We start from the raw sequence: 16911 nt of genomic DNA on the forward strand, positions 1-16911 counted from the left end.
GCGTGGTATAAGGAGACAGGCAGCGTGGTATAAGGAGACAGACAGCGTGGTATAAGGAGACAGGCAGCGTGGTATAAGGAGACAGGCAGCGTGGTATAAGGAGACAGGCAGCGTGGTATAAGGAGACAGGCAGCGTGGTATAAGGAGACAGGCAGCGTGGTATAAGGAGACAGGCAGCGTGGTATAAGGAGACAGGCAGCGTGGTATAAGGAGACAGGCAGCGTGGTATAAGGAGACAGGCAGCGTGGTATAAGGAGACAGGCAGCGTGGTATAAGGAGACAGGCAGCGTGGTATAAGGAGACAAGCAGCGTGGTATAAGGAGACAGGCAGCGTGGTATAAGGAGACAGGCAGCGTGGTATAAGGAGACAGGCAGCGTGGTATAAGGAGACAAGCAGCGTGGTATAAGGAGACAGACAGCGTGGTATAAGGAGACAAGCAGCGTGGTATAAGGAGACAGACAGCGTGGTATAAGGAGACAAGCAGCGTGGTATAAGGAGACAGACAGCGTGGTATAAGGAGACAAGCAAGCGTGGTATAAGGAGACAGGCAGCGTGGTATAAGGAGACAAGCAGCGTGGTATAAGGAGACAAGCAGCGTGGTATAAGGAGACAGGCAGCGTGGTATAAGGAGACAGGCAGCGTGGTATAAGGAGACAGGCAGCGTGGTATAAGGAGACAGGCAGCGTGGTATAAGGAGACAGACAGCGTGGTATAAGGAGACAAGCAGCGTGGTATAAGGAGACAGACAGCGTGGTATAAGGACAAGCAGCGTGGTATAAGAGACAAGCAGCGTGGTATAAGGAGACAGGCAGCGTGGTATAAGGAGACAGGCAGCGTGGTATAAGGAGACAGGCAAGCGTGGTATAAGGAGACAGGCAAGCGTGGTATAAGGAGACAGACAGCGTGGTATAAGAGACAGACAGCGTGGTATAAGGAGACAAGCAGCGTGGTATAAGAGACAAGCAGCGTGGTATAAGGAGACAAGCAGCGTGGTATAAGGAGACAGACAGCGTGGTATAAGGAGACAAGCAGCGTGGTATAAGGAGACAAGGCAGCGTGGTATAAGGAGAGAGGCAGCGTGGTATAAGGAGACAGGCAGCGTGGTATAAGGAGACAGGCAGCGTGGTATAAGGAGACAGGCAGCGTGGTATAAGGAGACAGGCAGCGTGGTATAAGGAGACAGGCAGCGTGGTATAAGGAGACAAGCAGCGTGGTATAAGGAGACAAGCAGCGTGGTATAAGGAGACAGGCAGCGTGGTATAAGGAGACAAAGCAGCGTGGTATAAGGAGACAAGCAGCGTGGTATAAGGAGAGAGCAGCGTGGTATAAGGAGACAGGCAGCGTGGTATAAGGAGAGAAACAGCGTGGTATAAGGACACAGCAGCGTGGTATAAGGAGACAGACAGCGTGGTATAAGGAGACAAGCAGCGTGGTATAAGGAGACAGGCAGCGTGGTATAAGGAGACAAGCAGCGTGGTATAAGGAGACACAAGCAGCGTGGTATAAGGACACAGGCAGCGTGGTATAAGGACACAGGCAGCGTGGTATAAGGAGACAGGCAGCGTGGTATAAGGAGACAAGCAGCGTGGTATAAGGAGACAGGCAGCGTGGTATAAGGAGACAGGCAGCGTGGTATAAGGAGAGAGGCAGCGTGGGATAAGGAGACAGACAGCGTGGTATAAGGAGACAGGCAGCGTGGTATAAGGAGACGAGGCAGCGTGGTATAAGGAGACAGGCAGCGTGGTATAAGGAGACAGGCAGCGTGGTATAAGGAGACAGGCAGCGTGGTATAAGGAGACAGGCAGCGTGGTATAAGGAGACAAGCAGCGTGGTATAAGGAGACAGGCAGCGTGGTATAAGGAGACAGGCAGCGTGGTATAAGAGACAAGCAGCGTGGTATAAGGAGACAGGCAGCGTGGTATAAGGAGACAGGCAGCGTGGTATAAGGAGAACAGGCAGCGTGGTATAAGGAGACAGGCAGCGTGGTATAAGGAGACAAGCAGCGTGGTATAAGGAGACAGACAGCGTGGTATAAGGAGACAAGCAGCGTGGTATAAGGAGACAGGCAGCGTGGTATAAGAGACAAGCAGCGTGGTATAAGGAGACAGGCAGCGTGGTATAAGGAGACAAGCAGCGTGGTATAAGGAGACAGGCAGCGTGGTATAAGGAGACAAGCAGCGTGGTATAAGGAGACAGGCAGCGTGGTATAAGGAGACAGGCAGCGTGGTATAAGGAGACAAGCAGCGTGGTATAAGGAGACAGGCAGCGTGGTATAAGGAGACAGGCAGCGTGGTATAAGGAGACAGGCAGCGTGGTATAAGGAGACAGGCAGCGTGGTATAAGGAGACAGGCAGCGTGGTATAAGGAGACAAGCAGCGTGGTATAAGGAGACAGGCAGCGTGGTATAAGGAGACAGGCAGCGTGGTATAAGGAGACAGGCAGCGTGGTATAAGGAGACAGACAGCGTGGTATAAGGAGACAGGCAGCGTGGTATAAGGAGACAGGCAGCGTGGTATAAGGAGACAGGCAGCGTGGTATAAGGAGACAGGCAGCGTGGTATAAGGAGACAGACAGCGTGGTATAAGGAGACAAGCAGCGTGGTATAAGGGACAGGCAGCGTGGTATAAGGAGACAAGCAGCGTGGTATAAGGAGACAGGCAGCGTGGTATAAGGAGACAGGCAGCGTGGTATAAGGAGACAGACAGCGTGGTATAAGGACACAGGCAGCGTGGTATAAGGAGACAGACAGCGTGGTATAAGGAGACAAGCAGCGTGGTATAAGGAGACAAGCAGCGTGGTATAAGGAGACAAGCAGCGTGGTATAAGGAGACACAACAGCCGTGGTATAAGGAGACAGACAGCGTGGTATAAGGAGACAGGCAGCGTGGTATAAGGAGACAGGCAGCGTGGTATAAGGAGACAAGCAGCGTGGTATAAGGAGACAGGCAGCGTGGTATAAGGACACAGGCAGCGTGGTATAAGGAGACAGGCAGCGTGGTATAAGGAGACAAGCAGCGTGGTATAAGGAGACAAGCAGCGTGGTATAAGGAGACAGGCAGCGTGGTATAAGGAGACAGGCAGCGTGGTATAAGGAGACAGGCAGCGTGGTATAAGGAGACAGGCAGCGTGGTATAAGGAGACAAGCAGCGTGGTATAAGGAGACAGGCAGCGTGGTATAAGGAGACAGGCAGCGTGGTATAAGGAGACAGGCAGCGTGGTATAAGGGACAAGCAGCGTGGTATAAGGAGACAGGCAGCGTGGTATAAGGAGACAGGCAGCGTGGTATAAGGAGACAGGCAGCGTGGTATAAGGAGACAGGCAGCGTGGTATAAGGAGACAGGCAGCGTGGTATAAGGAGACAGGCAGCGTGGTATAAGGAGACAAGCAGCGTGGTATAAGGAGACAGGCAGCGTGGTATAAGGAGACAGGCAAGCGTGGTATAAGGAGACAGGCAGCGTGGTATAAGGAGAGAAGGCAGCGTGGTATAAGGAGACAAGCAGCGTGGTATAAGGAGACAAGCAGCGTGGTATAAGGAGACAGGCAGCGTGGTATAAGGAGACAGGCAGCGTGGTATAAGGAGACAAACAGCGTGGTATAAGGAGACAGGCAGCGTGGTATAAGGAGACAGGCAGCGTGGTATAAGGAGAGAAGCAGCGTGGTATAAGGAGACAGGCAGCGTGGTATAAGGAGACAGGCAGCGTGGTATAAGGAGACAGGCAGCGTGGTATAAGGAGACAGGCAGCGTGGTATAAGGAGACAGGCAGCGTGGTATAAGGAGACAGGCAGCGTGGTATAAGGAGACAGGCAGCGTGGTATAAGGAGACAGGCAGCGTGGTATAAGGAGACAGGCAGCGTGGTATAAGGAGACAGGCAGCGTGGTATAAGGAGACAGGCAGCGTGGTATAAGGAGACAGAGCAGCGTGGTATAAGGAGACAGGCAGCGTGGTATAAGGAGACAAGCAGCGTGGTATAAGGACACAGGCAGCGTGGTATAAGGAGACAGGCAGCGTGGTATAAGGAGACAGGCAGCGTGGTATAAGGAGACAGGCAGCGTGGTATAAGGAGACGAGGCAGCGTGGTATAAGGACACAGGCAGCGTGGTATAAGGAGACAGGCAGCGTGGTATAAGGAGACAGGCAGCGTGGTATAAGGAGACAGGCAGCGTGGTATAAGGAGACAAACAGCGTGGTATAAGGAGACAGGCAGCGTGGTATAAGGAGACAGAGCAGCGTGGTATAAGGACACGAGCAGCGTGGTATAAGGAGACAGGCAGCGTGGTATAAGGAGACAGGCAGCGTGGTATAAGGAGACAGGCAGCGTGGTATAAGGAGACAAACAGCGTGGTATAAGGAGACAGGCAGCGTGGTATAAGGAGACAGGCAGCGTGGTATAAGGAGACAGCAGCGTGGTATAAGGAGACAAGCAGCGTGGTATAAGGAGACAGGCAGCGTGGTATAAGGAGACAGGCAGCGTGGTATAAGGAGACAGGCAGCGTGGTATAAGGAGACAAGCAGCGTGGTATAAGGAGACAGGCAGCGTGGTATAAGGAGACAGACAGCGTGGTATAAGGAGACAGACAGCGTGGTATAAGGAGACAGGCAGCGTGGTATAAGGAGACAGGCAGCGTGGTATAAGGAGACAGGCAGCGTGGTATAAGGAGACAGGCAGCGTGGTATAAGGAGACAGGCAGCGTGGTATAAGGAGACAGGCAGCGTGGTATAAGGACAAGCAGCGTGGTATAAGGACAGAGCAGCGTGGTATAAGGAGACAGGCAGCGTGGTATAAGGAGACAGGCAGCGTGGTATAAGGAGACAGGCAGCGTGGTATAAGGAGACAGGCAGCGTGGTATAAGGAGACAGGCAGCGTGGTATAAGGAGACAGGCAGCGTGGTATAAGGAGACAGGCAGCGTGGTATAAGGAGACAGGCAGCGTGGTATAAGGAGACAGGCAGCGTGGTATAAGGAGACAGGCAGCGTGGTATAAGGAGACAGGCAGCGTGGTATAAGGAGACAGGCAGCGTGGTATAAGGACACAGGCAGCGTGGTATAAGGAGACAGGCAGCGTGGTATAAGGAGACAGGCAGCGTGGTATAAGGAGACAGGCAGCGTGGTATAAGGAGACAGGCAGCGTGGTATAAGGAGACAGGCAGCGTGGTATAAGGAGACAGGCAGCGTGGTATAAGGAGACAGGCAGCGTGGTATAAGGACACAAGCAGCGTGGTATAAGGAGACAGGCAGCGTGGTATAAGGAGACAGGCAGCGTGGTATAAGGAGACAGGCAGCGTGGTATAAGGAGACAGGCAGCGTGGTATAAGGAGACAGGCAGCGTGGTATAAGGAGACAGGCAGCGTGGTATAAGGAGACAGGCAGCGTGGTATAAGGAGACAGGCAGCGTGGTATAAGGAGACAAGCAGCGATGGTATAAGGAGACAGGCAGCGTGGTATAAGGAGACAGGCAGCGTGGTATAAGGAGACAGGCAGCGTGGTATAAGGAGACAGGCAGCGTGGTATAAGGAGACAGGCAGCGTGGTATAAGGAGACAGGCAGCGTGGTATAAGGAGACAAGCAGCGTGGTATAAGGAGACAGGCAGCGTGGTATAAGGAGACAGGCAGCGTGGTATAAGGAGACAGGCAGCGTGGTATAAGGAGACAGGCAGCGTGGTATAAGGAGACAGGCAGCGTGGTATAAGGAGACAGGCAGCGTGGTATAAGAGACAGGCAGCGTGGTATAAGGAGACAGGCAGCGTGGTATAAGGAGACAGGCAGCGTGGTATAAGGAGACAGGCAGCGTGGTATAAGGAGACAGGCAGCGTGGTATAAGGAGACAGGCAGCGTGGTATAAGGAGACAGGCAGCGTGGTATAAGGAGACAGGCAGCGTGGTATAAGGAGACAGGCAGCGTGGTATAAGGAGACAGGCAGCGTGGTATAAGGAGACAGGCAGCGTGGTATAAGGAGACAGGCAGCGTGGTATAAGGAGACAGGCAGCGTGGTATAAGGAGACAGGCAGCGTGGTATAAGAGAAGGCAGCGTGGATAAGGAAAGGCAGCGTGGTATAAGGAGACAAACAGCGTGGTATAAGGAGACAGGCAGCGTGGTATAAGGAGACAGGCAGCGTGGTATAAGGAGACAGGCAGCGTGGTATAAGGAGACAGGCAGCGTGGTATAAGGAGACAGGCAGCGTGGTATAAGGAGACAGGCAGCGTGGTATAAGGAGACAGGCAGCGTGGTATAAGGAGACAGGCAGCGTGGTATAAGGAGACAGGCAGCGTGGTATAAGGAGACAGGCAGCGTGGTATAAGGAGACAGGCAGCGTGGTATAAGGAGACAGGCAGCGTGGTATAAGGAGACAGGCAGCGTGGTATAAGGAGACAGGCAGCGTGGTATAAGGAGACAGGCAGCGTGGTATAAGGAGACAAGCAGCGTGGTATAAGGAGACAGGCAGCGTGGTATAAGGAGACAGGCAGCGTGGTATAAGGAGACAGGCAGCGTGGTATAAGGAGACAGGCGCGGTATAAGGAGACAGGCAGCGTGGTATAAGGAGACAGGCAGCGTGGTATAAGGAGACAGGCAGCGTGGTATAAGGAGACAGGCAGCGTGGTATAAGGAGACAGGCAGCGTGGTATAAGGAGACAGGCAGCGTGGTATAAGGAGACAGGCAGCGTGGTATAAGGAGACAGGCAGCGTGGTATAAGGAGACAGGCAGCGTGGTATAAGGAGACAGGCAGCGTGGTATAAGGAGACAGGCAGCGTGGTATAAGGAGACAGGCAGCGTGGTATAAGGAGACAGGCAGCGTGGTATAAGGAGACAGGCAGCGTGGTATAAGGAGACAGGCAGCGTGGTATAAGGAGACAGGCAGCGTGGTATAAGGAGACAGGCAGCGTGGTATAAGGAGACAGGCAGCGTGGTATAAGGAGACAGGCAGCGTGGTATAAGGAGACAAGCAGCGTGGTATAAGGAGACAGGCAGCGTGGTATAAGGAGACAGGCAGCGTGGTATAAGGAGACAGGCAGCGTGGTATAAGGAGACAGGCAGCGTGGTATAAGGAGACAGGCAGCGTGGTATAAGGAGACAGGCAGCGTGGTATAAGGAGACAGGCAGCGTGGTATAAGGAGAAGCAGCGTGGTATAAGAGAACAGGCAGCGTGGTATAAGGAGACAGGCAGCGTGGTATAAGGAGACAGACAGCGTGGTATAAGGAGACAGGCAGCGTGGTATAAGGAGACAGGCAGCGTGGTATAAGGAGACAGGCAGCGTGGTATAAGGAGACAAGCAGCGTGGTATAAGGAGACAGGCAGCGTGGTATAAGGAGACAGGCAGCGTGGTATAAGGAGACAGGCAGCGTGGTATAAGGAGACAGGCAGCGTGGTATAAGGAGACAGGCAGCGTGGTATAAGGAGACAGGCAGCGTGGTATAAGGAGACAGGCAGCGTGGTATAAGGAGACAGCAGCGTGGTATAAGGAGACAGGCAGCGTGGTATAAGGAGACAGGCAGCGTGGTATAAGGAGACAGGCAGCGTGGTATAAGGAGACAGGCAGCGTGGTATAAGGAGACAGGCAGCGTGGTATAAGGAGACAGGCAGCGTGGTATAAGGAGACAGGCAGCGTGGTATAAGGAGACAAGCAGCGTGGTATAAGGAGACAGGCAGCGTGGTATAAGGAGACAGGCAGCGTGGTATAAGGAGACAGGCAGCGTGGTATAAGGAGACAGGCAGCGTGGTATAAGGAGACAGGCAGCGTGGTATAAGGAGACAGGCAGCGTGGTATAAGGAGACAGGCAGCGTGGTATAAGGAGACAGGCAGCGTGGTATAAGGAGACAGGCAGCGTGGTATAAGGAGACAGGCAGCGTGGTATAAGGAGACAGGCAGCGTGGTATAAGGAGAGAGGCAGCGTGGTATAAGGAGACAGGCAGCGTGGTATAAGGAGACAGGCAGCGTGGTATAAGGAGACAGCGTGGTATAAGGAGACGGGCAGCGTGGTATAAGGAGACAGGCAGCGTGGTATAAGGAGACAGGCAGCGTGGTATAAGGAGGCAGGCAGCGTGGTATAAGGAGGCAAGCAGCGTGGTATAAGGAGACAGGCAGCGTGGTATAAGGAGACAGGCAGCGTGGTATAAGGAGACAGGCAGCGTGGTATAAGGAGACAGGCAGCGTGGTATAAGGAGACAGGCAGCGTGGTATAAGGAGACAGGCAGCGTGGTATAAGGAGAGAGGCAGCGTGGTATAAGGAGACAGGCAGCGTGGTATAAGGAGACAGGCAGCGTGGTATAAGGAGACAGGCAGCGTGGTATAAGGAGACAGGCAGCGTGGTATAAGGAGACAGGCAGCGTGGTATAAGGAGACAGGCAGCGTGGTATAAGGAGACAGGCAGCGTGGTATAAGGAGACAGGCAGCGTGGTATAAGGAGACAGGCAGCGTGGTATAAGGAGACAGGCAGCGTGGTATAAGGAGACAGGCAGCGTGGTATAAGGAGACAGGCAGCGTGGTATAAGGAGACAGGCAGCGTGGTATAAGGAGACAGGCAGCGTGGTATAAGGAGACAGGCAGCGTGGTATAAGGAGACAGGCAGCGTGGTATAAGGAGGCAGGCAGCGTGGTATAAGGAGGCAGGCAGCGTGGTATAAGGAGACAGGCAGCGTGGTATAAGGAGACAGGCAGCGTGGTATAAGGAGACAGGCAGCGTGGTATAAGGAGACAGGCAGCGTGGTATAAGGAGACAGGCAGCGTGGTATAAGGAGACAGGCAGCGTGGTATAAGGAGACGGGCAGCGTGGTATAAGGAGACGGGCAGCGTGGTATAAGGAGACGGGCAGCGTGGTATAAGGAGACGGGCAGCGTGGTATAAGGACACAGGCAGCGTGGTATAAGGAGACAGGCAGCGTGGTATAAGGAGGCAGGCAGCGTGGTATAAGGAGGCAGGCAGCGTGGTATAAGGAGACAGGCAGCGTGGTATAAGGAGACAGGCAGCGTGGTATAAGGAGACAGGCAGCGTGGTATAAGGAGACAGGCAGCGTGGTATAAGGAGACAGGCAGCGTGGTATAAGGAGACAGGCAGCGTGGTATAAGGAGACAGGCAGCGTGGTATAAGGAGACAGGCAGCGTGGTATAAGGAGACAGGCAGCGTGGTATAAGGAGACAGGCAGCGTGGTATAAGGAGACAGGCAGCGTGGTATAAGGAGACAGGCAGCGTGGTATAAGGAGACAGGCAGCGTGGTATAAGGAGACAGGCAGCGTGGTATAAGGAGACAGGCAGCGTGGTATAAGGAGACAGGCAGCGTGGTATAAGGAGACAGGCAGCGTGGTATAAGGAGACAGGCAGCGTGGTATAAGGAGACAGGCAGCGTGGTATAAGGAGACAGGCAGCGTGGTATAAGGAGACAGGCAGCGTGGTATAAGGAGACAGGCAGCGTGGTATAAGGACACAGGCAGCGTGGTATAAGGAGACAGGCAGCGTGGTATAAGGAGACAGGCAGCGTGGTATAAGGAGACAGGCAGCGTGGTATAAGGAGACAGGCAGCGTGGTATAAGGAGACAGGCAGCGTGGTATAAGGAGACAGGCAGCGTGGTATAAGGAGACAGGCAGCGTGGTATAAGGAGACAGGCAGCGTGGTATAAGGAGACAGGCAGCGTGGTATAAGGAGACAGGCAGCGTGGTATAAGGAGACAGGCAGCGTGGTATAAGGAGACAGGCAGCGTGGTATAAGGACACAGGCAGCGTGGTATAAGGAGACGGCAGCGTGGTATAAGAGGACAGGCAGCGTGGTATAAGGAGACAGGCAGCGTGGTATAAGGAGACAGGCAGCGTGGTATAAGGAGACGGCAGCGTGGTATAAGGAGACGGGCAGCGTGGTATAAGGAGACGGGCAGCGTGGTATAAGGAGACGGGCAGCGTGGTATAAGGACACGGGCAGCGTGGTATAAGGAGACAGGCAGCGTGGTATAAGGAGGCAGGCAGCGTGGTATAAGGAGGCAAGCAGCGTGGTATAAGGAGACAGGCAGCGTGGTATAAGGAGACAGGAAGCGTGGTATAAGGAGAGAGGCAGCGTGGTATAAGGAGAAAGGAAGCGTGGTATAAGGAGAGAGGCAGCGTGGTATAAGGAGACAGGCAGCGTGGTATAAGGAGACAGGCAGCGTGGTATAAGGAGACAGGCAGCGTGGGATAAGGACACAGGCAGCGTGGTATAAGGACACAGGCAGCGTGGTATAAGGAGACAGGCAACGTGGTATAAGGAGACAGGCAGCGTGGTATAAGGAGACAGGCAGCGTGGTATAAGGAGACAGGCAGCGTGGTATAAGGAGACAGGCAGCGTGGTATAAGGAGACAAGCAGCGTGGTATAAGGAGACAGGCAGCGTGGTATAAGGAGACAGGCAGCGTGGTATAAGGAGACAGGCAGCGTGGTATAAGGAGACAGGCAGCGTGGTATAAGGAGACAGGCAGCGTGGTATAAGGAGACAGGCAGCGTGGTATAAGGAGACAGGCAGCGTGGTATAAGGAGACAGGCAGCGTGGTATAAGGACACAGGCAGCGTGGTATAAGGACACAGGCAGCGTGGTATAAGGAGACAGGCAGCGTGGTATAAGGAGACAGGCAGCGTGGTATAAGGAGACAGGCAGCGTGGTATAAGGAGACAGGCAGCGTGGTATAAGGAGGCAGGCAGCGTGGTATAAGGATACAGGCAGCGTGGTATAAGGACACAGGCAGCGTGGTATAAGGAGGCAGGCAGCGTGGTATAAGGAGGCAGGCAGCGTGGTATAAGGACACAGGCAGCGTGGTATAAGGAGAGAGGCAGCGTGGTATAAGGATACAGGCAGCGTGGTATAAGGAGACAGGCAGCGTGGTATAAGGAGAGAGGCAGCGTGGTATGAGGAGAGAGGCAGCGTGGTATGAGGATACAGGCAGCGTGGTATAAGGAGAGAGGCAGCGTGGTATAAGGACACAGGCAGCGTGGTATAAGGAGAGAGGCAGCGTGGTATAAGGACACAGGCAGCGTGGTATAAGTAGACAGGCAGCGTGGTATAACGAGACAGGCAGCGTGGTATAAGGAGAGAGGCAGCGTGGTATAAGGAGACGGGCAGCGTGGTATAAGGAGACGGGCAGCGTGGTATAAGGACACGGGCAGCGTGGTATAAGGACACGGGCAGCGTGGTATAAGGACACGGGCAGCGTGGTATAAGGACACAGGCAGCGTGGTATAAGGAGGCAGGCAGCGTGGTATAAGGAGGCAAGCAGCGTGGTATAAGGAGACAGGCAGCGTGGTATAAGGAGACAGGTAGCGTGGTATAAGGAGAGAGGCAGCGTGGGATAAGGAGACAGGATGCATGGGATAAGGAGAGAGGCAGCGTGGTATAAGGAGAGAGGCAGGGTGGTATAAGGAGAGAGGCAGCGTGGTATAAGGAGAGAGGCAGCGTGGTATAAGGACACAGGCAGCGTGGTATAAGGAGAGAGGCAGCGTGGTATAAGGACACAGGCAGCGTGGTATAAGGACACAGGCAGCGTTGTATAAGGACGCAGGCAGCGTGGTATAAGGAGGCAGGCAGCGTGGTATAAGGAGGCAGGCAGCGTGGTATAAGGACACAGGCAGCGTGGTATAAGGACACAGGCAGCGTGGTATAAGGAGAGAGGCAGCGTGGTATAAGGACACAGGCAGTGTGGTATAAGGACACAGGCAGCGTGGTATAAGGACACAGGCAGCGTGGTATAAGGACACAGGCAGCGTGGTATAAGGAGACAGGCAGCGTGGTATAAGGAAAGAGGCAGCGTGGTATAAGGAGACAGGCAGCGTGGTATAAGGAGACAGGCAGCGTGGTATAAGGAGGCAGGCAGCGTGGTATAAGGATACAGGCAGCGTGGTATAAGGAGGCAGGCAGCGTGGTATAAGTTGGCAGGCAGCGTGGTATAAGGACACAGGCAGCGTGGTATAAGGAGAGAGGCAGCGTGGTATAAGGATACAGGCAGCGTGGTATAAGGAGACAGGCAGCGTGGTATAAGGAGAGAGGCAGCGTGGTATAAGGATACAGGCAGCGTGGTATAAGGAGACAGGCAGCGTGGTATAAGGAGAGAGGCAGCGTGGTATAAGGACACAGGCAGCGTGGTATGAGGAGAGAGGCAGCGTGGTATAAGGATACAGGCAGCGTGGTATAAGGAGACAGGCAGCGTGGTATAAGGAGACAGGCAGCGTGGTATAAGGACACAGGCAGCGTGGTATAAGGAGAGAGGCAGCGTGGTATAAGGAGACAGGCAGCGTGGTATAAGGAGACAGGCAGCGTGGTATAAGGAGACAGGCAGCGTGGTATAAGGAGAGAGGCAGCGTGGTATAAGGAGACGGGCAGCGTGGTATAAGGAGACGGGCAGCGTGGTATAAGGACACGGGCAGCGTGGTATAAGGACACAGGCAGCGTGGTATAAGGACACAGGCAGCGTGGTATAAGGAGGCAGGCAGCGTGGTATAAGGAGACAGGCAGCGTGGTATAAGGAGACAGGCAGCGTGGTATAAGGACACAGGCAGCGTGGGATAAGGACACAGGCAGCGTGGTATAAGGAGACAGGCAGCGTGGGATAAGGAGACAGGCAGCGTGGTATAAGGAGACAGGCAGCGTGGTATAAGGAGACAGGCAGCGTGGTATAAGGAGACAGGCAGCGTGGTATAAGGAGACAGGCAGCGTGGTATAAGGACACAGGCAGCGTGGTATAAGGACACAGGCAGCGTGGTATAAGGACACAGGCAGCGTGGTATAAGGACACAGGCAGCGTGGTATAAGGAGACAGGCAGCGTGGTATAAGGAGACAGGCAGCGTGGTATAAGGAGACAGGCAGCGTGGTATAAGGAGACAGGCAGCGTGGTATAAGGAGACAGGCAGCGTGGTATAAGGAGACAGGCAGCGTGGTATAAGGACACAGGCAGCGTGGTATAAGGAGGCAGGCAGCGTGGTATAAGGACACAGGCAGCGTGGTATAAGGAGAGAGGCAGCGTGGTATAAGGATACAGGCAGCGTGGTATAACGAGACAGGCAGCGTGGTATAAGGAGACAGGCAGCGTGGTATAAGGACACAGGCAGCGTGGTATAAGGAGACAGGCAGCGTGGTATAAGGACACAGGCAGCGTGGTATGAGGAGACAGGCAGCGTGGTATAAGGATACAGCCAGCGTGGTATAAGGAGACAGGCAGCGTGGTATAAGGAGACAGGCAGCGTGGTATAAGGACACAGGCAGCGTGGTATAAGGAGACAGGCAGCGTGGTATAAGGACACAGGCAGCGTGGTATAAGGAGACAGGCAGCGTGGTATAAGGACACAGGCAGCGTGGTATAAGGACACAGGCAGCGTGGTATAAGGAGACAGGCAGCGTGGTATAAGGAGACAGGCAGCGTGGTATAAGGAGACAGGCAGCGTGGTATAAGGACACAGGCAGCGTGGTATAAGGAGAGAGGCAGCGTGGTATAAGGACACAGGCAGCGTGGTATAAGGAGACAGGCAGCGTGGTATAAGGACACAGGCAGCGTGGTATAAGGACACAGGCAGCGTGGTATAAGGAGACAGGCAGCGTGGTATAAGGAGACAGGCAGCGTGGTATAAGGAGAGAGGCAGCGTGGTATAAGGAGACAGGCAGCGTGGTATAAGGAGGCAGGCAGCGTGGTATAAGGATACAGGCAGCGTGGTATAAGGACACAGGCAGCGTGGTATAAGGAGGCAGGCAGCGTGGTATAAGGACACAGGCAGCGTGGTATAAGGAGAGAGGCAGCGTGGTATAAGGATACAGGCAGCGTGGTATAACGAGACAGGCAGCGTGGTATAAGGATACAGGCAGCGTGGTATAAGGATACAGGCAGCGTGGTATAAGGAGACAGGCAGCGTGGTATAAGGACACAGGCAGCGTGGTATGAGGAGAGAGGCAGCGTGGTATGAGGATACAGCTAGCGTGGTATAAGGAGACAGGCAGCGTGGTATAAGGAGAGAGGCAGCGTGGTATAAGGACACAGGCAGCGTGGTATAAGGAGAGAGGCAGCGTGGTATAAGGACACAGGCAGCGTGGTATAAGTAGACAGGCAGCGTGGTATAAGGAGACAGGCAGCGTGGTATAAGGAGACAGGCAGCGTGGTATAAGGAGAGAGGCAGCGTGGTATAAGGAGACGGGCAGCGTGGTATAAGGAGACGGGCAGCGTGGTATAAGGACACGGGCAGCGTGGTATAAGGACACGGGCAGCGTGGTATAAGGACACGGGCAGCGTGGTATAAGGAGGCAGGCAGCGTGGTATAAGGAGGCAAGCAGCGTGGTATAAGGAGACAGGCAGCGTGGTATAAGGAGACAGGTAGCGTGGTATAAGGAGAGAGGCAGCGTGGGATAAGGAGACAGGAAGCGTGGGATAAGGAGAGAGGCAGCGTGGTATAAGGACACAGGCAGCGTGGTATAAGGAGAAAGGCAGCGTGGTATAAGGACACAGGCAGCGTGGTATAAGGACACAGGCAGCGTGGTATAAGGAGGCAGGCAGCGTGGTATAAGGAGGCAGGCAGCGTGGTATAAGGACACAGGCAGCGTGGTATAAGGACACAGGCAGCGTGGTATAAGGAGAGAGGCAGCGTGGTATAAGGACACAGGCAGCGTGGTATAAGGACACAGGCAGCGTGGTATAAGGACACAGGCAGCGTGGTATAAGGAGACAGGCAGCGTGGTATAAGGAGAGAGGCAGCGTGGTATAAGGAGAGAGGCAGCGTGGTATAAGGAGACAGGCAGCGTGGTATAAGGAGGCAGGCAGCGTGGTATAAGGATACAGGCAGCGTGGTATAAGGAGGCAGGCAGCGTGGTATAAGTTGGCAGGCAGCGTGGTATAAGGACACAGGCAGCGTGGTATAAGGAGAGAGGCAGCGTGGTATAAGGATACAGGCAGCGTGGTATAAGGAGACAGGCAGCGTGGTATAAGGAGAGAGGCAGCGTGGTATAAGGACACAGGCATCGTGGTATAAGGAGAGAGGCAGCGTGGTATAAGGACACAGGCAGCGTGGTATAAGTAGACAGGCAGCGTGGTATAAGGAGACAGGCAGCGTGGTATAAGGAGAGAGGCAGCGTGGTATAAGGAGACGGGCAGCGTGGTATAAGGAGACGGGCAGCGTGGTATAAGGAGACGGGCAGCGTGGTATAAGGACACGGGCAGCGTGGTATAAGGACACGGGCAGCGTGGTATAAGGACACAGGCAGCGTGGTATAAGGAGGCAGGCAGCGTGGTATAAGGAGGCAAGCAGCGTGGTATAAGGAGACAGGCAGCGTGGTATAAGGAGACAGGTAGCGTGGTATAAGGAGAGAGGCAGCGTGGGATAAGGAGACAGGAAGCGTGGGATAAGGAGAGAGGCAGCGTGGTATAAGGAGAGAGGCAGCGTGGTATAAGGAGAGAGGCAGCGTGGTATAAGGAGAGAGGCAGCGTGGTATAAGGACACAGGCAGCGTGGTATAAGGAGAGAGGCAGCGTGGTAGCTAAGGACACAGGCAGCGTGGTATAAGGGGAGCGTGGTATCAGGCAGCGTGGTATAAGGAGGCAGGCAGCGTGGTATAAGGAGGCAGGCAGCGTGGTATAAGGACAAGCAGCGTGGTATAAGGACACAGGCAGCGTGGTATAAGGACACAGGCAGCGTGGTATAAGGAGACAGGCAGCGTGGTATAAGGAGACAGGCAGCGTGGGATAAGGAGACATGCAGCGTGGTATAAGGAGACAGGCAGCGTGGGATAAGGACACAGGCAGCGTGGTATAAGGAGACAGGCACCGTGGTATAAGGAGACAGGTAGCGTGGTATAAGGAGAGAGGCAACGTGGTATAAGGAGACAGGCAGCGTGGGATAAGGACACAGGCAGCGTGGTATAAGGAGACAGGCAGCGTGGTATAAGGAGACAGGCAGCGTGGTATAAGGAGACAGGCAGCGTGGTATAAGGAGACAGGCAGCGTGGTATAAGGAGACAGGCAGCGTGGTGTAAGGAGACAGGCAGCGTGGTATAAGGACACAGGCAGCGTGGTATAAGGAGAGAGGCAGCGTGGTATAAGGAGAGAGGCAACGTGGTATAAGGAGACAGGCAGCGTGGTATGTTGGGCTTGTCGGCCCCATCAGCGGTCTGTCAGAAGGATGTTTCAGGAGCAGACGGAGCGTGACCAACGTTGTGTCAGCAGCTAGCTAACCCAGCACTCCATCCCTGGAGGAGACAACACTGACAGCCATGCAGCATCTCCTCTCTGACACACACAGACTGACACACACATTATATGGCTAGTCTACACATCATCGTAGTTGAACATCTTTTGCATTTTTCTTTCAAACTGCTTCAGATCTAACTTCTCTTATCCATTAAAACACAAACGTCAACGCAACATGTAACAATTTCAAAGATTTCACTGAGTTACAGTTTATGTACTGAAATCAGTCAATTGAAATAAATGAATTAGGCCCTAATCTATGGATTTCATATGACTGGGAACACAAATACCTTAAAAAAAAAAACAGTAGTGGTGTGGATCAGAAAACCAGTCAGTATCTGGTGTGACCATCATTTGCCTCATACAGCGTGACACATCTCCTTCGCATGGAGTTGATCGGGGTGTTAATTGTGGCCTGTGGAATGTTGTCCCACTCCTCTTAATAGCTGTGCAAAGTTTCTGGATATTGGTGGGAACTGGAACACGCTGTCGTACACGTTGATCCAGAGCATCCCAAAAATGCATCATGGGTAACATGTCTGGTGAATATGAAAGAACTGGGACATTTTCAGCTTCCAGGAATTGTGTTCAGATCCTTGCGATGTGGGGCCGTGCATTATCATGCTGAAACATGAGGTGATGGCGGCGGATGAATGACACGACAATGGGCCTCAGGATCTCGTCACGGTCTCTTTGTGCATTCAAATTGCCATTGATAAAATGCAATTGTGTTCGTTGTCCGT

The sequence above is a fragment of the Salmo salar genome, chromosome ssa17 (assembly GCF_905237065.1).
Source record: "Salmo salar chromosome ssa17, Ssal_v3.1, whole genome shotgun sequence".
In the NCBI taxonomy this organism is placed as follows: domain Eukaryota; kingdom Metazoa; phylum Chordata; class Actinopteri; order Salmoniformes; family Salmonidae; genus Salmo; species Salmo salar.